The sequence below is a fragment of the Furipterus horrens genome, unplaced genomic scaffold (assembly GCF_987537825.1).
Source record: "Furipterus horrens unplaced genomic scaffold, mFurHor1.1.pri manual_scaffold_7, whole genome shotgun sequence".
NCBI classification, from domain to species: Eukaryota; Metazoa; Chordata; class Mammalia; order Chiroptera; family Furipteridae; genus Furipterus; species Furipterus horrens.
In genome coordinates this window covers 88,256,381-88,280,066 of record NW_028327177.1, presented here as the reverse complement: position 1 = coordinate 88,280,066, position 23,686 = coordinate 88,256,381, and the positions used below count along the sequence as shown (strand labels likewise).

At 37.4% G+C, this 23,686-nt stretch overlaps 1 protein-coding gene across 8 annotated transcripts in view; it reads right to left on the bottom strand.

Moving 5' to 3' along the window:
• The window catches only part of CADPS (calcium dependent secretion activator), a 527,617-nt gene that overhangs the window by 351,131 nt on the left and 152,800 nt on the right, over positions 1 to 23,686 (bottom strand). The window lies entirely within an intron of this gene.

Here is a 23,686-nt window from a genome sequence, read left to right as displayed (position 1 = left end):
AGGGGTGACTGAAGGCACTCTTCCAAAAGCTCTAGGAATGGTGGGGTTCATTAAGAAAAAAATGTCATGTAATGAAAGGATAGTACAGTCTGCAAATTGATCTTAATCATGCCTGTAACTTAAACCTCAAACACCCAGTGGAGATTGCAGAAGAGACAACATGCTCCTTCAACCCAACAGTGAGAGAAAGTCTGGCTACTTACTAGTTATGTGATTCTAGGCAAGTTACTTAAGCATTCTGTGTCTCAGTTTCCTAATTTGTAAAATAAAAGCTCAGTTGACCCTGAACAACACGTGTTCAAACTGCACAGGTCCACTTATATGTGGATTTTTTTCACTAAGTACATACTCTAAATGTATATTTTCTCCCTTATAATTTTCTTAATAACATTTTCTTTTCTCTAGCTTACTTTATTGTAAGAATACAGTATATAATACATATAACATATAAAATATGTATTAGGTGACTGGTTATGTTATTGGTAGACTATTATTGAAGAGGGAGGCATAGACAGCCATGCTGCATCTCCCTCCATAACTAAGAATGAATACAACTACCTCAAAACTGAGGCAACCAGAAGTTCCAGAAAATTGAGCTGCATGGATGTCCAACAAACAAAGATATAAAGAAGAAATATTCATTTAGACAGGTAGGAGGGGCAAAGCTAGGGTGGACAGAACATGGTGTGGTGGTGGCAGCAGTGGCAGTGGCAGGCCAGTGGGAAATGAAGTCACACACTTAAAAAAGTCAGGAGGGATACCTGGGAGCATTCCCAGCCCAAGACCGGCCACGCAGCTCATGGTCCCAGTGCCAGGGAAAATAGAGCCTTATTGCTTCTGACTGCAGACCCAGTGGGGGTTAAGGCAGAGGAAACTTCTGGTCTCTCAGAAGATTCTGCTTGTTTGAAGGGCCCCCACAGTTCTAGAACATCCACAGACACATCCACTCTGGGAACAAGGGCAAGAGCAAAAGCTGGAGAGGTGCCAGTCCCATACAGAGGTGGGAGAAGTGCCTGGAAGATAAGCAAGTGTTGAGTGGGCAGCATTGTTCCCTCTCAGACCCTTCCCCCACACACAGCACCACAGTGTGGTGAAATGGGTCACCGTGTACTGATGAATACCTAAGGCTCTGCCCCTTACAATGTAACAGGTGTTACAGCTCTACCTAAGACACAGAGGCAAACAAACACAGGAGCCTGTCAAGATGAGGACACAGAGAAGTATGGCCCAAAAGGAAGAATGAATCAAGGTTCCAGTGGGAGAACTAAGTGATCAGGAGATAGCCAACCTAACAGACATAGAGTTCAAAACATTGGTGATAAAGATGCTCACAGGCTTGAAAGATATGCTTGAGTACAGCAAACGCATAAAGGAAGAGGTGAAGCCTATGCTAAATTAAACGAAGGAAAACCTACACAAAACCAATGGTGAAGATAAGGAAACCGGGGTTCAAATCAATGATTTGGAACATAAAGAAGAAAAAAATAGCCAACCAGTACAGAATGAGGAATCAAGAATCGAAAAATATGAGGTTAGGCTTAGGAACCTCTGGGACAACTTTAAATATGCCAACATCCGATTCATAGGGGTGCCAGAAGGAGAAGAGGGAGAGCAAGAAATTGAAAGCTTATGTGAAAAATAATGAAGAAAAACTTCCCAAATCTGGTGAAGGAAATAGACATACAAGTCCAGGAAGCACAGAGAACCCCAAACAAGCTAGACCCAAAAAGGACCACACCAAGACACATCATAATTAGAATGCCAACTGTTAAAGATAAAGAGAGAATCTTAAAAGCAGCAAGAGAAAAGAAGAGAGTTACCTAAAAAGGGGTGCCTATAAGCCTATCAGCTGATTTCTCAAAAGAAACTTTGCAGTTAAGAAGGGACTGGTAAGAAGTATTCAACGTGATGAAAAGCAAGGACCTACAACCAACATTACTCTACCCAGCAAAGCTACTATTTAGAATGGAAGGGCAGATAACATGCTTCCCAGACAAGGTAAAGCTAAAGGAGTTCATCATCAGCAAGCCATTATTATATGAAATGTTAAAGGGACTTATTTAAGAAAAAGATCAAAACTATGAACACTAAAATGACAACAAACTCACAACTATCAACAACTGAATCTAAAAAATAAAAACAAAATCCAACTAAGCAAACCAGAATAGGAACAGAATCATAGGTATGGGGCTCATTTGGAGGGTTATCAGCTGGGAGGGGAAAGGGAGAGAAATGGGGAAATGGTGCAGGAATTAAGAAGCATAATTTTTTGGTAAAAATAGAGAGGGGGAAGTTAAGAATAACATAGGAAAGGGTGAAGTTAAATAACTTATATGCACGATCCATGGACATAAACTAAGGGTAGTGGGATTGCTGGAGTGAAGGGGGTTACTGGGAAGAGGAGAGCAGAGGGAAAAGAAATTGGGACTACTGTAACAACATAATCAATAAAATATACTTTAAAAAGAGTAGACTATTATTAATTATGTTTTGGGGAAGTCAAAAGTCATATATGTATTTTTGATGGCACATGGGGGAGGTGTCCCTAACCTTCACATTGTTCAAGGGTCAACTGTACATTTCACTTTGGGTTGTTGTGTGATAATTAAATTTATGACACATAATAAGCACAATCCAAATTGTAGTTATTGTTACATCAGTGTTGTTCTTGTGGTTGTTTTCTGGAGTTACTGGGTAACCTTGTGTATATCCTGCCTTTAATCTTTTCTCATTCTGCATCACAGGGAAGAGAGACCTCCTTCACATCTGTGGTGGTTATTAATGCTATTTGCCAAATATTTCTAGTTCTCTCTGCTGGTCTCCCTGTGGTTGGGTGAGACTAGTTCTGCCTAATGGGCTGTGAGAGCAAGTGATGTGAATATTCTGAGATGAAGCATTTGATTGCTGGTCTGAGACTTACTAGAGGACTCTCTTCCCTCTGGCATGGCAACTTGACACTGAAAATGTTGGCTCTTCCATCAGCCCAAGCCTCTGGGTAATTGTGGAGTTTAGAATCTTTCTATCACATAATGGTCAGGAAGTAAGAGCAGAAACAAACTCTTGCTTTTTTTTAGCTACCGAGAAGTTGAGGTTTTTTGTTACTGTAACTAATCTAGTCAGTTCCAACCACACCATACCCCTACAGCTGACAGTGATTCCCCCACAACCCCAGGACATTGGGAAATGTCTGGGAACATTTTGGTTTTCACAAAAGAAGAGGTGTATGGGCTACTGGCATCTAGTGAGTAGAGGCCAGAGATGCTGCCAAACATTCTAAAATGCATAATGCAACCCTCACAAAAACAAGTTACATGGTGGAAATGTCTATATGACTCTAGTCTAATACTGAGCTTCCCTCAGCCCCTCATATTCATCATCCTCTTAAGCCACCTCCCCCCAAGTCCTACCACCTATTATCAGAGGATGTGCCCATAAGGCCCATGCACACCACAGGGACCAAGGTCATTTCTCACTGCACTGGGTTACCTTTACACTGAGCTGTGTTAGGACCAATGAATATTCTATCACGAGGAGTCTGAAGACCACCCCTGCCCCTGAACCAAAGTCCAGATACTGCAGGAGAAATAGGCATCTTTCTCGTGAAGAAGACTCTTTCTATTTTTCAACTGCAAACTGCTACTTTTGCCACTGAGTTATACAATTTCCTGATGTCTTCTGGAAAAAATTAGAGAAAAATCCATATTCTGGCCTATTTAAACATTTCAGTTTAAATGCTTGGAAGGAAAGGGCATTTGACATAGGTATAAGATGTCCATTTGGGCTAAGGCTTCTGACAGACTCCTTTGGGCAAAGCCTGAGTTGGACTTCCAATAGGCCCCGCTTTAAAGATATTTACTACCATATTTGACAGAAGCTTAAAAAGATGTGTCCAGGGTAACATTAGTGGCATAGCTAGGACCAGAACCTAGACCTCCTTGCTCACTTCCAAGTCTTTTTCTTTTTCTTTTTCTTTTAAATACATGTTGGGGAAGGAAGAGAGCTTGGTAAATGGGTTGTGAATATACTGATGATGAGATTAGCTTGGCCTTCAAAGTCAGGTTTTCCTGAGCTTTAAAAAGTTTTTATTTTAACTTATTTGTACTTCAGTCTCCCATATAAAAGTTGTAGTGAGAATTGGGAAAAAAATATGTAAAAATTTTAGTGCATTGCCTGGCATGTAATTATTACTCAGTTAGTTGTGGCAATTATAGTATTGCAAAATACAGCCCTAATCCTTGGGGAAGAGGCAGAAATGAGAAGGATGGCCCAGTGGGGTGCAAGACTGCTGGCTGCTTTAAAGGTATAAAAAGCCTAGTGGAAAGGGCAGGGAAGGGAGCTGGCAAAAACCGAACACAAATGTCACTATCATTTGTATGACAGTGTCTTAATATCGTCTTAACTCCCAAACACAGGGAATCCAAATCTGTCATTGCAGTTTATTAATAACTTGTACCCCAAAGTTGATTTACTTTGTTGGGTGCACACTCTCCAATCTCAGCACAGTAGAGTCCCCAACCCCAGGACAGCAGTGTTCTGATTCTAAACTACTGAAAACTATTACAAGTACAGTGGCTCCCACTGGTACTGATTTATACAAAGGAAATAAGTTATGGTATTTTTTCAACATATTTATTGAGTCCTCCTGTGTCTGAGGCACTGGTAAGAACGCAGGGACTAGGGCAGTCTGGCTGGGTTTCTGGCCTCATGGGACTTACTCTCCAGTGGAGGAACTAACAATAAGCAAAGGAAATAATTATGGATAGTAACTTGTGCTTGAAATGAAACAAATAGGGTGTTGGGTTAAAAGAATGGCTCAAGGGTCAGACTTTAATACTCAGTAAACGACCCTTGGAGGTGGTGGTATTTAAGCTGAAACATTAAGGATGAAAAGGATGTGGGGGCAGTGAATTCTAAGAGATAAAACAGTGGAGGAGTAAACAGCAAGCATATCATGTCTTCTGCAGACATTGTCTCATAGGCTTGTGATGTAGGCACTTCTGACATGGCCCTCAATGATCACCACCTTGGTGTCTACACCCTATATAATCTCTCCCTTTTGAGTGAGGTCTGGACCCAGTGGCTTAGTTCTCACAAATCAAACACAGCAAACGCCATAGCATGTCACATCCATGATCAGATTATAAAAGATTGTGACTGTCATCTTCCAGGCAGACTTTCTCTCTTGCTGGTGTAAGCTGCCATGCTGGACAGTCCCAACTGCCTTCAAGCACCCGAATCCTTTCAACACCACTGAGTGAGTTTAGAAGCAGATCCAGCCCTAGCTGGGAAGATTGTGGCTTCAGTCAATACCTTAATTGTAGCCTGTGAGAGACCCTGGAACAGAGGACCCAGCTAAGCTATGTCCAGCTTCCTGATGCAGGAATTATGAAATAATAAATATGTATAAGTTTGGGGATAATATGTTACCCAGCAGTAGATAATATAGCATTCATTCATTCATTTATTTCACTCACTCACTCACTCAATAAATTTTTTTGAGATATTCTACAACCAGGCAGTGGCCTAGGTGCTAAGGAAGAAAAGATGTACTTAACAGACCTCAGATACAGTCTCATAGAGGGAGACTATGTGCCTGGTATGAATTATAAAACAGCTGTGCTCTCTGTTGTTCTAGTGGCTGCCATGTCTTATGGTGGGAACATATAGAAGAGAGAAAACAACACTTCCTGGAGGTCAGCAAGGGCAGGAAGTAAGGACACTAAGGCTCAAGGAAGGTAAGAATTTGTCCAAGGTCACGCAGCTCTCCTGATTCTTTCTGCTATGTTCAGACATGATGGAGAACATGTGCTTATCTCCAGTATAAGACTGCCTCTATTTTGACCTACAATTCTCAGACTGTTTCTCTCTTATGCCTCTTCATAATCTGAAGCCAAATATACGTTGAAAAGAATTCTTTATTGCAAATGCAAGATAGACAATCGGTTAATTAGGTTTCTGTGACAAAGTTTAACATTATGTTTCCAATTAACTTTCATAAAACAGAAATCAGACCACTCCAATCTAACTCATTACTATCCATACACTCGCCCATGGCTGGCATCACAGATCTCTACACAAACAAAGATGCTGGTGTAGAACAGAAAGTGATTGAAGCCGTAGTTCATGATGGAATCTAATTAGTAATGTAGATTAGTTATGTAGAAATGCAGCGAGGATAGTGATGCCAGAAAAGTATCTACAGATACTTCGGGATTTGAGGAAACTTGTGGGAGAGATAAGCTCAAGGCTTTTATTTTTTGGTTTGATAATTTGCTAAACCTGCAAACTAGAAGGAGCTTAATTAAAGTGAATGATAAATAATCTCCATTGAAAAAAATCTTTTTTTTTTGTTACTTTTGTATGGAGCTTTTGTGCTTTTTTCCCTGAGTTCACATCACATATGACATTTAAAATTCAAATTTGAAAAGTTCTTATTTGTAAGGTTTTTTCTGCTTTTTTTCTCTTTTCTATGTCCTTTCTTGCGCCATTTCCCCTTATTTTGAGACATAACATTTATTTTCAAGTATATTTTATTCATGAGGCATAGGCATTGTAAAAGTGCTAATTTTAAGTATACATCTTGATTAATTTTTACCTACATATGCCATGTAAACACCATCCAGCTCAAGATAAAGAACTGCCCCAAAGAACTTCGTATAATGATGAAAATGTTCTGTCTGCATGTCCATTTTGACAGCCACAGCCATATGTGGCTATTGAGCACTTAAAATGTGGCTTGCATCATTGAGGAACTAAATTTTAAATTTTATTTAATGAAGCTAGTGGCTACCATGTTGGACATTATAGATATAGAACATTTTGCTATTTAAGTACCTTTGAATCCATACTAACCCAGTCCTCCCTCCTTTCTCTGCTGGTGCAATCACTACTCTGATTTATATCACCACAGATTAATTTTTCTGATCTTGAATGTCCTATAAATGAAACAGAATATATACTCTTAGGGTTGGAATATATTCTCTCAATATATGTCTGTTAGAGTCATCCTTTGTGTTAAATGTACCAGTGTCCTTTTCATAATTGCTTGATGGATATATAAGTTGTTTCCAATTTTTGACTATTGGAATAAAGCCATACGAAATACTCCTGTGCTTATTTTTTGATGACCAAATCTAGTAATTTCTCTTGGGTATATACCAAGGGGTGGAATTTCTGTGTCTTATCCTTTCCATAGTAATGTAGAAGTTCAGTTTCTTTATTAAAATAAAGTTTTAACTTTTGAACTATGACTATTTGTAAAGAGTAAGACAGTTATTTGCATGCTGTTCAAGGGAATAAATAACTAATTGAAGTATATTTGGAAATATCTAATAACTTGAAAATGCAATTACCTCATGTCCCAGTAATTATGTTTCTAGGTATGTTCCCTGGAAAAATTCTTGTACATGTGCACAAGAAAACATGTATAAAAATAGTCACAATTGTATTTTTGTAATAGTAAAAAATTGGAATTTCTTTAAGTAAATAAGTGACAATATATCCATAATGAAATATCATCCAGAAAATAGAGCTATATGTATTAACATGAATGACTTTCTCAAATAATTATGAGCTCCCCCATAAAAAAATCAGGGGCAAAAAATAAAAATCACAGTTCAATATAACATATATAAAGATTTCATATAGCCACAACAGTACTAGAACCTGTCCAGGATATACAAGGTCTGTCTGGAAAAAAATCCAGCCATTGTTAATATAACAAGAATGGTCTGCATGGTGTAAACTGGCAGCCAACGACAGTGGACGGGAATGCACATTCATGAATAATGATGTCTTCACTGTACTAGTAGTCAGTGGGGGTGGTAGATGCCATTGAGTGAGCGTGTGTACTGTGTAGCTGTTATATTCAAAATGACAGTAAGTAGAGTAGTGAATCTGCATCAAATTTTATGTTAAGCTTGAACATTCCTCTGTGGAAGCTATTTGGATGATTCAGAAGGCCACAGTTATGGGAAACTGGTGATTGGCAGCTTCATCACGTCAACAGACCTGCTTAGCATTAGGTCTAGTGCAGAGATTTTTGGTGAAACATCAAGTCATGCAGGTGACCCAGCTTCCTTATAGCCCAGATTTGGAAGCCTGAAACTTCTGGGTTTTCCCAAAACTAAAATCACCTTTGAAAGGGAAAAGTTTTCAGACCATTGATGAGATTCAGGAAAATACAACCAAGCAGTTGATGGTGATTTGGAGAACTGTGTGAGGTTCTAAGGTGCCTACTTTGAAGAGGACTGAGGCATCATTGTTATGTACGATGTTTCTCGTATCTTCTATCTTCAATAAATGTCTATTATTCATATTACATGACTGGACACCATCTGGACAGACCTTCTATGTGTTGGTAACAAAAGTATTAAGAAATTCATGAAAAGGATATACAGCAACAGCAGAAAATGGTTACTCCACATTTAGGGCAGGGTGAGAGATTGAGACTTCAGCTGTAACAATAACATTTATTTATTAACCTGGATATTGGGAATGAGTGTTTTGGTGTTATTATATTTTCTATCACTTTGTATGTTCTAAAAAGTACATAATAATGAGTCTGTCAAAATGTTGGAGACTAGTAAGCAGGCCATGGTAGCCAAACTTAATTTATCAGTAACTGAATGAGTTTCTAGACATACTACAAAGTTTCAGCTGGCCACATGGCTCCCAGCTCTCTCCACTCCTATTCAACATAGTCTTAGAAGTTCTAGCCACAGCAATCAGACAAGAAAAAAATAAAGGGCATCCAAATAGGAAAGGAGAAAGTAAAACTGTCATTATTTGCAGATGACATGATAGTGTACATAGAAAACCCAATAGGTTCCACCAAAAAACTACTCAACTTAATAAGTAAATTTGGCAAAACAGCAGGGTACTAAGTCAATATTTAGAAATCAAAGGCATTTCTGTACACCAACAATGAAATATCAGAGATAGAAACTGGAAAAAAATTCCAGCTACTATAGCAACAAGAAAAATAAAGTACTTAGGAATAAACTTAACCAAAGAGGTAAAAGATATGTAGTCAGAAAACTAACTAACACCGAAGAAATAAATTAAGGAAGATACAAATAAATGGAAGCATATACCATGTTCATGGATGGGAAGAATCAACAACATTAAAATGTCCATACTACCCAAAGCAATTTATAGATTCAACGCAATCCTTATTAAAATATCAATGACATATTTCACAGAACTACAACAAATACTTCAAAAATGTATATGAAACCAAAAACAAACCCAAATAGCCTTAGCAATCTTTAGAAAGAAGAACAAAGTAGGAGGAATCACAATACTGGATTACCATAGTAATCAAAACATTATGGTACTGGCACAAGAACAGACTCATATATCAATGGGACAGAATAGAGAGCCCAGAAATAAACCCAGGTCTCTACAGTCAATTAATATTTGACAAAGGGATATGAGCATAAAATGGAGTGAAAATAGCCTCTTCAACAAATGGTGTTGGGAGAACTGGACAGGGACGTGCAAAAAAAAGAAACTAGAATACCAACTTATACCATACACCAGAATAAACTCAAGATGGATCAAAGACTTAAATGTAAGTCATGACACCAAAGAAGTCATAGAGGAAAACATAGGCAGAAAAATTTCAGATATCCCACGTAGCAATATTTTCACCGATACATCTCCCAAGGCAAGGGAAATAAAGAAAAGAATAGACAAATGGGACTACATCAAACTAAAAAGTTTCTGCTCAGCAAAAGAAAACATCAGCAAGATGAAAAGGAAACCAACCATATGAGAAACCATATTTGCCAAAGATACTTTGGTCAAAGGTTTGATCTCCAAAATATATAAAGAAATTATATGACTCAACACCAAGAAGACAGGCCATACAATTAAAAAATGGGCAAAGGTCCCAAACAGACAGTTCTCCGAGGAGTATATACAGAAGACCATAGGTATATGAAAGAATGTTCGACATCACTAGCCATCACAGAGATGCAAATTAAAACCACAATGAGATACCACCTCACACCAGTCAGAATGGTCATCATTAACAAATCAACAAACAACAAGTGTTGGCAAGGATGCAGAGAAAAGGGAACCCTAGTTCACTGTGGAAATGCAGGCTGGTGCAGCCACTGTGGAAAACAGTACAGAATTTCCTCAAAAACTAAAAATAGAACTGCCTTTTGATCTAGCGATTCCTCTACTATGGTTATACCTGAAGAATCCTGAAACACCAATTCAGAAGAACCTATGCAACCCTATGAACATAGCAACACTATCTACAATAGTCAAATGCTGGAAACAGCCTAAGTGTCCATCTGTAGATGAATGGATCAATAAACTGTGGTACATTTACACAATGAAATACTATGCAATAGAAAGAAAGAACTCCTACCTTTTGCAACAATATGGATGGAGCTGGAGAGTATTATGCTAAGTGAAATAAGCCAGACAGTGAAAGAAAAATACCATATGATCTCACCTAATTCAGGAATCTAATGAACAAATCGAACAAATGAGCAAAATAGAACTAGAGGCATGGAAACAAGGAACAGACTGACAGTGACCACAGGGGATGGGGAAGGGGGTAAGGGGAAGAAAGGGGAAGGATCTTGTCAAGGAACTAATATAAATAACCCATGGACATCGACAACAGGGTGGGAATTGACTATGGGAGAGGGGGAGGTGGGTGCAGCAGGGGAGAGCAATAGGGGAAAAATGGGACAATTGTAATAGAACATATTAAAAAAAAACTGAAACAAAAGGCCCCCACCCCCCAAAAAAGAAATAGAAACCTATCCTTATCATAGCACTCAGGTTATTCTAGCTACCAGGTGAGCCTGTCAATGGAAATATTTGATGTCTTATGGCTTGATGGTGTATCCTGGACATACCATGTTGTTGTCTTTAAAAGATAAGCTTAGAACTAAAAATTCAAAATAAAATGGAATTATAATAAATAGGAAAAAAAGAAAAAAATCATAATTAGTTAATATACAGAATTGAGTCCTTTGATGACCTTTCTTTTACACCAATAAATTTTAGGGAGCAGGCTGTATAAAAGGGAGTTTTCGAAGATTTAGTAAAACACACACTTTCCTGGAGTATAGGCAGGGTCAATAAAATTTCTACTTACTCTCCAGATGTTCATATATCAATAAAAAATCACTACAATTTTCAATAATTGAGTGGAAGAGCTTATATTGGAGTCATACAACCTTGAGTCAAATCCTGATTTTGCTGATGACTGGTTATTTGATCTTGGAAAAATTGTTTAACTTTTTTCTCTTTCTCTCTCTCTTTTTTTGTTCCTTATTAAAATGTGGGTAAAATATCTATCTTACAAATTTATTATAAGAATTAAATATGATAATATGTGTAAAGTATTAGGCTTAGCATCTGGCATATAGTAAATGCACCCATTTGGCGGACATTATTACTGTTCAAACTTGAGGTCAGAAGATGAGTCACAGAGCCCCCTGACTGTAAGGCCATGCAGAATTGATCACTAGTCAGGCACAACAGAAAGCTACAATAGTTTATGCTTATTTTCAGAAAGGGTTAAGACAAAAAGGGTTAATAACAAAATTTAATCAGTAGACTACATCCCATTATCAAGTTTCTGCAAACTTTAGGTCTGAAGCATTGAAGAAGCAAGAAGACTCTATGTGTTGGTAGAAGAAGGTAGATTCAAATCATTACCAAATGTGGTGTTTGGGATGGCTGAAACATGTCCAAAGCTTGTAAAATATCTCTATTTGCAAAGCTGTGATAGATGGCTTATAATAGCTTGCATCATTTAGTGAAAGGTGGTAAGCATAGAAAATACTATTTCTGTACGTCATTTTCTGAAAGCACACCTCTTTAACACCTCTGATTACAATTTTTTGGTTCAATGCTTCTGAATGGACTTTGAATAAAGGAACATATTGATGATTCCATTCTGGCAACAAAGGAAAAAAAAATTGCTGAAATGTCCATACAGATTAGAAGGTTGCATAGAACATAGCTAATTCTGTGTTCCTTAGATGAAGAATACCTACTGTCTTTCAATTTTAACTTTCTATTGCAGTTAGTCTTTCAATAGTGCAGGTGCAGTCAGATAGAAATATCTGGCCATGTGGTCTAGGAAGAATCTATAAAGAAGAATTTTCTGATGACTCCATCATAAAAAATCAGGATGAGGTCTTCAGAGAATTGTTGCTCTAGGAAATTAAATATTGCTATCTGGCCCTAAGCCCTCCACATCTTTAATGCCCTTCGATTTCATCTCTCATAACAGAAGAAAATGTGTTCATGGGGCATGTGCATCTTGACCTATTTCCACATACCAAGAATGCTAAAATTGAAGTACATTTGGCAAACAAAGCCACTGAAAACCAGCAGTCCATCAAATCGGCAGCCGTCGGCAGCCGTCCGTCTCGAGAGACGATGGTGTAGCTTCTTAAGAGTCTATCTGCACCGCCGAGAATGGCTGTGCAGTCCGACTCGGGAGTGACATGGTATCTGTCTCCTCCCGTGTTGAATCGACATCATGCGATGACGCTGAAGCTACAGAGCCTGGGCAGGGTAATATGGAGGGTCTGCTGTTGCCCATGCAGCAGACCCCCCCTCTCTTCGCAGCTGAAGGGTCCAAGGGAAAGACGGAGTCGATACAGCTTGGGTTCAGGTGCGCCGCAGGAGTTGCCGGTGTTGACTACGACGTCAAACCGCCTTAGGGACTCCGGCTCCGGATTTTCTGTCGGGGTTTACTCCCTTAGCCTTTCCCCTGAAGAGGTATGCCGCAAGGCAGCGGAGGTTTTTTGGAGTCAGAGTTTTCCTTCTCTGATGTACCCTGACTGGAAGATCGAACCAGCGACACTTAGCTCGCAGGCCGACGCTCAATCCACTGAGCTAAACCAGCCAGGGCCCTCATCAATACCACACTTTTTAAATTACTACGGCTTTATACTAAGTCTCGATATCAGGCAGAGCAAATGACCCCAACTTCTTTTCAAAAATTAATTTTCTCTTATTCACTTTTTACACTGTTGAGAGGTTCATTATTATTTATTAAATATCTAATATCTAATGACTATTAGAGGTTATGTGTGACTTTGGAAAGACAAGATTTAATTACCCTGTTTGGGGAGAAACAAGTTGAGTGACTAGAGGGAAAGCTTATGGCTGAAAACATACTGTAAACCTCAGATGAAATTCACACTATAATAAAGCAGTATTGACAGATGGATTCAGGGCTCATATTGACATGCTGTTCCATTGTTGCACTTTACCTCACTAGAAAAACACAGCCAAACAACATATACCTTTGTGGAATGTGGGTATTTAAGTCCCAGGAGGCCATAAATGCTTTAGTATTTGCATTTACTGATTTAGTCACTATTTAGTTGAACATCTATTTCATGTCAAGCATTGTGCTAAGTGTTGGTCATATAGTGCTGGATGCAACAGACATGGTCTTGCTCTTAAAAGAGATATTCGGATGGGGGGTGGATAATCAATAAGAGAATAAATAGGTAATATAATATGCATATTATATTTAGTTCTATGATGGTAATAAACAAGGTACTGTCACAAAACAAGCAAGGAGAAGCCCACTTTAGGCAGAATGATGAAGGAGAACTTCCCTAAAAAGGACACATTTACATTGATACTTAGAGAAGCCAGCCATATAAAGAACACAGAACATCAGGATGGGGGAAGAACACTCATGGCAGAAACCCTAGAATATCAACCAGTGAATCATACCCTATTATACAGTCCTTCAGTATAGGGAGAGTCTGTGTGTTGTGTCTAATCAATAGTATATGAATGACAAGAGTGAAGAGATTTTGCAGATGTAATTAAAGTCCCACATCAGTTCACTTTAATAGGAAAGGTTATTATTCTGAGTGGCCCTGGCTTAATCTTGTGATCCTTTTAAAAGAGGATCTAGAAATCAGAGAGTTGAGGCACCAGCAACTCTCTCTTGCTGTTTCTGGCTTTGAAGATTTCTATATCTATAATAATATGAATTGTACCAACAACAGGAGGGAGCTTGAAGTGGATGCTTCTGTGTTGAGACTACAGATGAGAACACAGCCCAGACAGAACCATCATTCTAACTTTAGGTTTCTGAGTTCCTGAGTGGAGAATCTAGCTAAGCTGTGCCTGAACTTCTGACCTAAAAGAACTTTCAGATAATAAATGGGTATTCTTTTAAGCCACTAAGTTTGTGGTCATTTGTTAAACAGGACTAAAACAAATACAAATATAATACTCTAAGCAGGACAAAATATATGAAGTCATTGAGAGGTGTGTTGTGGTTAGCAAAGAGAAGATGGTCAGAAGCCAGATCATGGGCCACTCTGTGACAAAGTATGAAAGTTTAGGCTTCGTCCCCAGCATCTGACATTCAGTGCCTACTGTACAGTAGGTTGCTTAAAATGTGTGTTAAATAAATGGGTGAATTTATGAATAATGAAAGGTTGTTAAATTAAAGTGTTAATACTAGACTATCATAGCCACGCCCCTCAGATTTTAAAGTATTTTTTCAGTAAGGTATTTATTGAAAGACCATTATGTGCAAAGAACTCTATTGGTTTTAGAGGACTAAGAAAGTGATTAAGAAATACAGCCTGACCCAAGAAGCAAAATCTCAGTCAATAGAGCTAGTGGAATAGTGGAAAATTTTCAACTACAAACTCTATAATGACTTAGTAATCTGGGTCACAGCTGAAAGCCTGATAATTTCAGGTTTCTCTTCAAAGTCTAATAAACTATCTGAAAAGCTGCCAAGTGCTAATCAGGTCAAAGGAAGATAGCGCTATAATAAGACAAACACATCATCAAGGTCATAGTGATGATGGTTTGGAGGAAAGGAAATAAAATGTTAAGAAAATTAGTAGTTCAATAATGATGAGGAATTCAATTTTAAAAATATAAAAGTGTTTGTAGATTGGGAAGTTATATCCCGTGTGTCTCTAATGAAGTCTTAGAGATTATGTGAAAGATCTCTAGAAATTCAGAGGCGATAAATGAAGAGATTACTGTCATCTTCTATTAGCTGGAAATGCATGTTATCTCTGCTGCCCCTTAGGTACAAATGCTGGCTGAGCAGCAGGTCAGAGACATAGGGCTAATGTTTTGAGAAGCTACAGGTGAGATCAGTAACAGGACAACCAGAAACGCCATTCTCAAAGTGTGGTATCGAAACACAAGGAAGCAACTGATTTCCTTAGCTCACAGTCCCCCCTGGAAATTAGTTGTGTTGCTTCATCAGGGAGAGTTTATGTACATTTGAAAATGCATAAAGATGTAGACTTGTTTTCTTCTAAAACACACATCAGCAATGTTTTTCAAGAGAAAAATGTTCACACATTTGAGAATAAAGCAATTAAAAATAACTCATACAGTTAAGCAGAGGGGTAGGAAGTAGCAGATAGTTGGTACAACTGGACATCAAATTAACTCCAGTTTTGAAGGCCACTAAAGGGACAGGGGAGAGATGGTGCTCTGCATTTTTAAAACTTTAGAAATATATCATCATCATCATCACCATCATCATCATCATTTGCTTTGGATTTTATGAAAATGGCAAGAAGGCCTTAGTCTTATTTTCCAGCTAATTCTACCCATTCTCAAAGGTTTATCCTACTCTTTTTTGAATTAGGTATAGAAGTTAACTCAAATGTCCAAATAGTGACATCATTGACTGCTTCCTCCTAGAATCTAGGAAAATAAAAACAACACTGATTTTGTAATGAGTTTCCAGTTATTTTCCATTAATTATTATGTTGAATATAAGCAATCTCTTCTATGAAATAGGACCATGCATTCTCCAATAAGCCAAATAGACTTTAAAAAATCCCACATGCAAATATAGAGATATTTGTTAAGCCTCCTTCTCACTTTTTAAAAAGTTTTGATAGACACAGTTCATGTTACAATAGACAACTAGTATCTACCTGATACAATTGCTCATTGATAGATATAATTTGCAGTTACTGCAAGAATCTTACAGAGATCATGAGACCCTTCAGAAGCAGCACCAGAAATCAGATGGCAGAAGAAAGATGGCAGAGCAGTGAGGGGGGATTGTGCTTGCTTGTTCCTGAGACCTGTTTGTAGTTTAAGCTAATTGTGGACAAAGAATTTCAGTTAACATCTGAATATTGGCAGGAGTTGAGCCTTGGCACTGCTGGCAGCAGAGGAGACCATCTCAGAGTGACCTGTCTGGTAAGGAACACAGAGGAGAAAGTGGCAAGATGCGAGTTCTGGCTGGCTTGGCTCTCCAGATTGTAGCTGGCAGTGTGCAAAGATTTTTTAGTGCCCCTAGATTTCCCCTGAGAAGAGTTGTTGCTGGAAAGGAGACTCTGCCTCCTGGCAGAGCCCGGAGTGGGCCAGGTGGAGTCTGGGTCTGAGAGGCAAGGAGCAGTGTATTTTTGTTGTTGTTTTTTGAGTGTGTGTGGGTGGGTGTGTTTTTCTTTTGATTATAAACAATACTTCGATAATCTGAAAATATAAGGTATAAATTAGTCACTGTGACATCAAAAAGTTATAAGAGGCACAAACTTAATAAATACTATTTAAAACTTTCTTTAAAAAAAGTAGGATATTACTTTTGCACCAACCTAATATATAAGGAAAATCTTGGAAGAATACAAGAAGGGTATCAACAGCAACACACTCATAGTAGAGGACTATAACACCCCATTCTCAACAATGGACAGATCTTCAACTTATAAGGATATTGAGGCATTGAACAGCACTATAGATCAAATAAACTTAGTTGAAATATATATAAATTTTCACCCCAAAGAAGCAAAATACACATTCTTTTCAAGTGCACATAGAACATTTTCAATTGACCACATGGTAGGACACAAAACAAGCCTCAACAAATTCAAGAAAATTAAAATTATATCAAGCATCTTCTCAGATCACAATGGCTTGAAACTGGAAATAACCTCAAGGAAAAAACTCAAACATTCAAACTCATGAAGAATGAATAATATGCTATTAAATAATAAATGAGTTTACAATGACATCAAGGAAGAAATCAAAAAGTTTCTGGAAACAAATGATAATGAACATACAACAGCCCAAAACCTATGGGACATGGCAAAAGCAGTCCTGAGAGCGAAGTTCACAGCAATACAGGAATATCTGAAAAGAATAGAAGAATCTCAAATACAAAAATCTAACCCTACAGCTACAAAAACTAGAGGAACACCAACAAACACAGACCAGAGCAAGGAGAAGGAAAGAAATAATCAAGATCAGAACAGAATTAAATAACATAAAGACTAAAAGAACATTTGAAAAGATCAATAAATCCAGGATCTGGTTCTTTTTAAAGATAAACAAAATTGATAAGGCTTTAAGAAGACTCATGAAGAAAAAAGAGAGAGAACCCAAATAAACAAAATCAGAATGAAAGAGGAGAAATCACAACTGATACACAGAAATACAAAGATTGTAGGAAATTACTATGAACACCCATATAACAAAAAATTTGACAATCTAGATGAAATGGACAAATTTCTGGAAACATAATTTTCCAAAACTGAATCAAAGAAGCAGAAAGCCTGAATAGACTGATAACACCTAGTGATATTGAAGCAGTAATCAAAAAACTACCAGCACACAAAAGCCCTAACGGAATGGCTTCACAGGCAAATTTTACAAAACATTTAAGGAAGAACTAATGCCTATCCTTCTCAAACTATTCCAAAAATTCTAAGAAGAGGGAAGACTCCCAAACCGTTTCTATGAAGCCAGTATCACCCTAATTCTAAAACCAGGTCAAGATACAACAAAGAAAGAAAACTACAGGACAATATTGCTGATGAACATAGATTCTAAAATCCTCAACAAAATACTGACAAACTGGATCCAGCAACACATTAAAAAGATTATACACCATGATCAAGTGGGATTCATCCCAGGGATGCAAGGGTGGTTTAATAGTCGCAAATCATAAACATAATACACCACCTAAACAAAATGAAAGACAAAAATCACATGATCCTATCAATAGATGCAGAAAAAGCATTTGATAAAGTACAACACCCATTTATGATGAAAACACTCAGCAAAATGGGAAAAGAGGGAGCATAACTCAACAAAGTAAGGGCCATATATGAGAAACCTGAAGCCAACATCATATTCAACGGGCAAAAACTGAAAGCATTCTCCCTAAGATCAGGAACAAGACAAGAATATCTACTGTTTCCACTGCTATTAAACATCATCCTGGAAGTTCTAACCACAGCAATCAGACAAGAAAAATAAATAAATAAAAGGCATCTAAATTGGAAAAAAGGAAGTAAAACTGTCCTTATTTGCAGATGATATGATACTGTACATAGAAAACCTATAGACTCCACAAAAAAAATTACTTGACCTAATAAGTAAATTTGGCAAAATAGCAGGGTACAATATTCAGAAATTGAAGGCATTTCTTTATACCAATAATAAAATAACAGAGATAGGAACTCAAAAAAAACCCCATTTATTATAGCAACAAAAAATAAAATAAAATACCTAGGAATAAACTTAACCAAGGAGGTAAAAGACCTATACTCAGAAAACTACATAACACTGAAGAAAGAAATTTAAAAAGATACAAATAAATGGAAGCATATACCATGTTCATGGATGGGAAGAATCAACATTAAAATGTCCATACTACCCAAAGCAATTTATAGATTCAACGCAATCCCTATTAAAATACCAACGGCATATTTCACAGACTTAGAACAAATACTTCAAAAATTTATATGGAACCAAAAAAGCCCCTGAATAGCCACTGCAATCTTGAGACAGAAGAACACGGTAGGAGAAGTCAGAATACCTGATGTCAAACTTTACTACAAAGCCACTATAATCAAAAGAGTCTGGTACTGGCATAAGAACAGACATATAGATCAATGGAAAAGAACAGAGAGCCCAGAAATAAACCCAGGTCTCTATGATCAAATAATATTTGACAAAGGAGGAAGGAACATAAAATGGAATGAGAAGAGCCTCTTCAACAAATGGTGTTGAGAGAACTGGACGAAGATGTGAAAAAAAATAAAACTAGACCATCAACTTATACCCTACACCAGAAAAAACTGAAGATGGATCAAAGACTTAAATGTAAGCCGTGACACCATAAAAGTCACAGAGGAAAACATAGGTAGGAAAATTTCAGGTATCCCACATAGCAATATTTTCGCTGATATATCTCCTAAGGCAAGGGAAATAAAGGAAAGAATAAACAAATGGGACTACATCAAACTAAAGAGTTTCTGTTCAGCAAAAGAAAACATCAGCACAATGAAAAGGGAACCAACCATATGGGAAAACATATTTTCCAATGATACCTCAGACAAGGAATTGATCTTCAAAATATATAAAGAACTTATATGACTCAACACCAAGAAGACAGACAACCCAATTTAAAAATGGGCAAAGGACCTGAACAAACACTTCTCCAAAGAGGGCATACAGAGGGTCCATAGGCATATGAGAGAATACTCAAAATTACTAGCCATCAGAGAGAGGCAAATAAAAACCACAATGAGATATCACTTCACACCAGTCAGAATGGCCATCATCAACAAATCAACAAACAACAAGTGCTGGCGAGGATGTGGAGAAAAGGGATCCCTGGTGCACTGCTGGTGGGAATGCAAACTGGTGCAGCCACGGTGGAAAACAGTATGGAATTACCTCAAAAAACTAAAAATGGAGCTGCCTTTTGACCTAGCAATTCCATTGCTAGGATTATACTTGAAGAATCTTGAAACACCAATTTAAAAAAACCTATGCACCCCTGTGTTCACAGTAGTGCTATTAACAATAGCTAAGTGCTGGAAACAGCCTAAGTGCCCATCTGTAGATGAATGGATCAAAAAACTGTGGTACATTTACACAATGAAATACTATGCAGCATAAAGAAAGAAGGAACTCCTAACCATTTGTGACAACATGAATGGAACTAGAGATAATTATGCCTAGCGAAATAAGACAGGCAAGAAAAAACAAATACCATATGATATCACCTAATACAGGAAAATAATGAACAACACAAACAAATGAGAAAAATTGAACCAGAGGCATGTAAACAAGGAGCAGACTAACAGGTACCAGGGGGAAGCGGGGAGGGAGAGAAGGGGGGATAAGTAAGGGAAGAGTCTAGTCAAGGAACTAGTATAAATGACCCATGGACATGGACAACAGGGTGGGGGTTGACTGTGGGAGAAGGGGTGGGCTTGGAGGGAGCAATGGGGGAAAAAGTAGGACAACTGTAATAGAAAAACAATTTAAAAAACAAAAGGAATTAGATGGCTACTTCCCCTAGAATGTAATATACATAAGAACACGTGTACATTTCAGGTTTTGGAAGTACCCAGGAATTGCTTTGTCTCATAAAAAGGTTCAGAAAATACAAAAAAAAAAAAAAAAAAAAAAAAAAAAAAAAAAAAAAAATTAAGCAAGGTAAGAATGAAAGCCGTGTGATTTTCCCTTCTATGTGCACATAGCTTTACTCCTCTGTGTTGATAAAGTTCTGCAAAGCTCAATGTAGTCTATGAGAAAGCAAGTGTACAAATCTATAATTTCTGGAAGCTTATTGCAGGGCATGAGAAGTAAAGACTTATGTGAAGCTTTTCTGGTCAGTTTGGGGCTGTTTTCAGGGGTGGCGTCTGAGGGCACTGGTCACCCAGTCCTGCCTGCCACATCACTGGTGGTGTGGATTACATACAAGGGCAGACCGGTGAAGAGCTTCCATTTTACTGGTTGCTTCACTTTAATGCATTAAAAACAAAAAACAAAAAAAACGACTAATACTTCAAAGCTGTGATTTTACATGCATTGCTTCTAAAGATAAAAATAGGTTTAAAAAGCAAGTTAGGAGTTGGCTTAATTAGAAATATTAAATAAGTAATCTACAGGTACTACTCAGAAATGGCAAAATCATGAAGATGGTCTATTAATGACTGAAGCCTAGAAAACAATGCAGAAGAAAATTTTCTTCTTATCCCATAATTTTGATAGTTTGTTGGCTGAGATTTTTGCTATTTGCTTCCATTTACAAAATACATATATAGTTGAGGCAAAAAATTGAAAATATAGAACAGCATAAATGAAAACAATAAAAATCAACCATAATATGATCCCTAAAGATAAGCAGTTAAGATTTTGTTTTTCACCCATTCAGTACTTTTACCATAAAAATAAAATCATGCCTTCATACTCTGTTTCATAGCCTGATTTTCCAGTTAACAATAGCGAGTGAACATTATCCCATGTGATAAGCTTTCTTCTTCAACAACTATTTTATTGGCTGAGGAGTGTTCTTTTATATGGTTAAATCAAAATCTAGTCAATATCCTACTGTTGGGAATTAAAGTTGCTTCCACTTTTTCACTGTCGTATAAAATGCTGCAATGACATCTTTGGACTTAACACTCTTGTACATAGCTCTGAGCATTTACTTATAACAAATTCCTAGAGGTAGAGCTACTAGGTCAACAAGTTTGCTCTTTATAAGGGTGTTTTGCTGAATATTAACAGATTACCCTACAGAAAGTTTACAATAATAAATTATTCCAACAGTGACTTATGAGAACACTCACTTCTATAACATTCATAATGTATTATTACTACCAATGTTCTTTCTCTTAAAATACTTTTATTATTTGCCAATATACTTATATAACACGGATTACTAAAGACATAGAATGTAAAATTAATCATATATTTAGGATTCATTTATATTTTTTCTTTTGTAAATTACTTGCATATGCTCTTTGACATAATTTCTATTGATGTGAAGGCCTGAAGTAATGATAATCAGTGTGAGAACAGAATATAATACTACATACCTTACATATTCATGTCCCAAGAAGGACTTTACGTTTCTTATATTCTCTTTTAGCTAAGGGGACAATCATTATTCTTGGGAGAGAAAACATTACTTTTTACTATTGTATTATTTCTAACACATGGAAAAGATTTGAAAATATGAGTCAAATTAATTCATTTTTTAGGGGAAACCAGTAAACTATGGTCTGGCCATGTAGCCCTATTCAACAACTTCAAAAGCACCGAGATAAGAGATGGCATAGCAATGGATTCATTCCAATGATGCTGTTGTTTAAGCAAGAAGAGAAGATACACATAATACATTGCTGCGATAAGATGAAAAGTTAACCCCTAGAATAATTATTTTTTGCCTATTAGGTTTAGGAACACTTGACTATCTCTGTAATTTTGAATCTTACTTATCACTCACAGGGGTGATTGCCAATCTTTATGAAGCTCTGACAACCCATCTTCTTATGGGGTTAGTGGGGTTGTGGTTGTGGTAGATGGTAATACCACCTGCTTACCCCATTCTCAAAGTGCCACAAGGGATGCAGTAATATTTTAAATAAAAAGAACAATTAAATTTAATTTTATATTGAGGTTTATTGGAGAATTTCAAAATACTTCCTGACCCCTAAAAGGAACCCTCTACCTTTGGGTTGGCAATAAGTGTTCTGGATTGAAGTGGCTGAGAAGAAAGTAGGATGTCAGAAATATCTTTAAATGTAATGCATATATTATATTATGAAATGCTAAGTCGATTCCTACTTACTGAAATATACAGAAAGCTCTGGGTAGGCCATGAGGGTTGACAACAAGATCCTATTTACCAGTTAAAATAATCTACTACCATCCATTTATTAATTCAATAAGCAATTACTAATCACTCACTATGTGCAAGAATTGTTTCATGTACTGGAAATATTAGCAAATAAGGCAAAGATGAATGAGGCTAACATTCTGGTGAAGAATAATCAGGAAGAGGGAGACAGATAATAAACAGGTAAAAATGGATGACCCAGAAATGGAAAATAGTGGTAAAGGTGGTGAATAGAAATAGAACAAGGGTATGGCATGGAATGACTTGGTGAGGCATGAGGCAAGGACAAACTTTAGATGGGGTGGCCTTGGAAGGCCTTTTGGAGAAGCTGGCACTTAAACTGTGCCAATCATGCAAAGGTCTTGGCAAAAAGCATTGTGAACTGAGGGAAGAGCAAATGCAAAGGCCCAAAATGAATTTGATGTGCTGGGGAAATGGAAAGAAGGCCAGAGTAAGCATGCAGGGAGAGTGGTGGGAGCAGGGCTGGTTCATGTACTGTCTCACGCCTTAGTGAGGAGTGGGATGTCTTCTAAGGGTGATAGGATGCAACTGGGAAGTTTTGGGCACAGGACTGACATGATCCAATTTACATTTTAAGAATATCATCCAGCTGTGTCTGGTGGGTGCCTTACCATGGGCAAGAGAGGAGGTGGTATTACCCGTTGGGTAGACACTATGGTCATCCAGGTAAGAGATGTTGGTGCCTTGAACTAGAGGGTAGCCAAGGAAGTAAAAAGAAGTAAGCCCTAAAATCCTGTAGTTCTTATATTAAGCATTCGTGGCACTGTTCTGATACTGTTAACTTTTTGCCTCTTACAGTAGACTATATTTTAACAGTTATCATTTATAAAGTGCCCAATGTTGCTCTGGACTTTATACACATTGAATCCTTATAATCGTTTCATCCCAAGCTCATGTGTGGAAGATTAACTATCTCTCTAAGACCACAAAGCCAGTGAGGGGTCATATTAAGATTTACCTAGATTTGTCTGATTCTGAGCAAGGCACAAATCTTAACCAATATACTATAGTATCTTC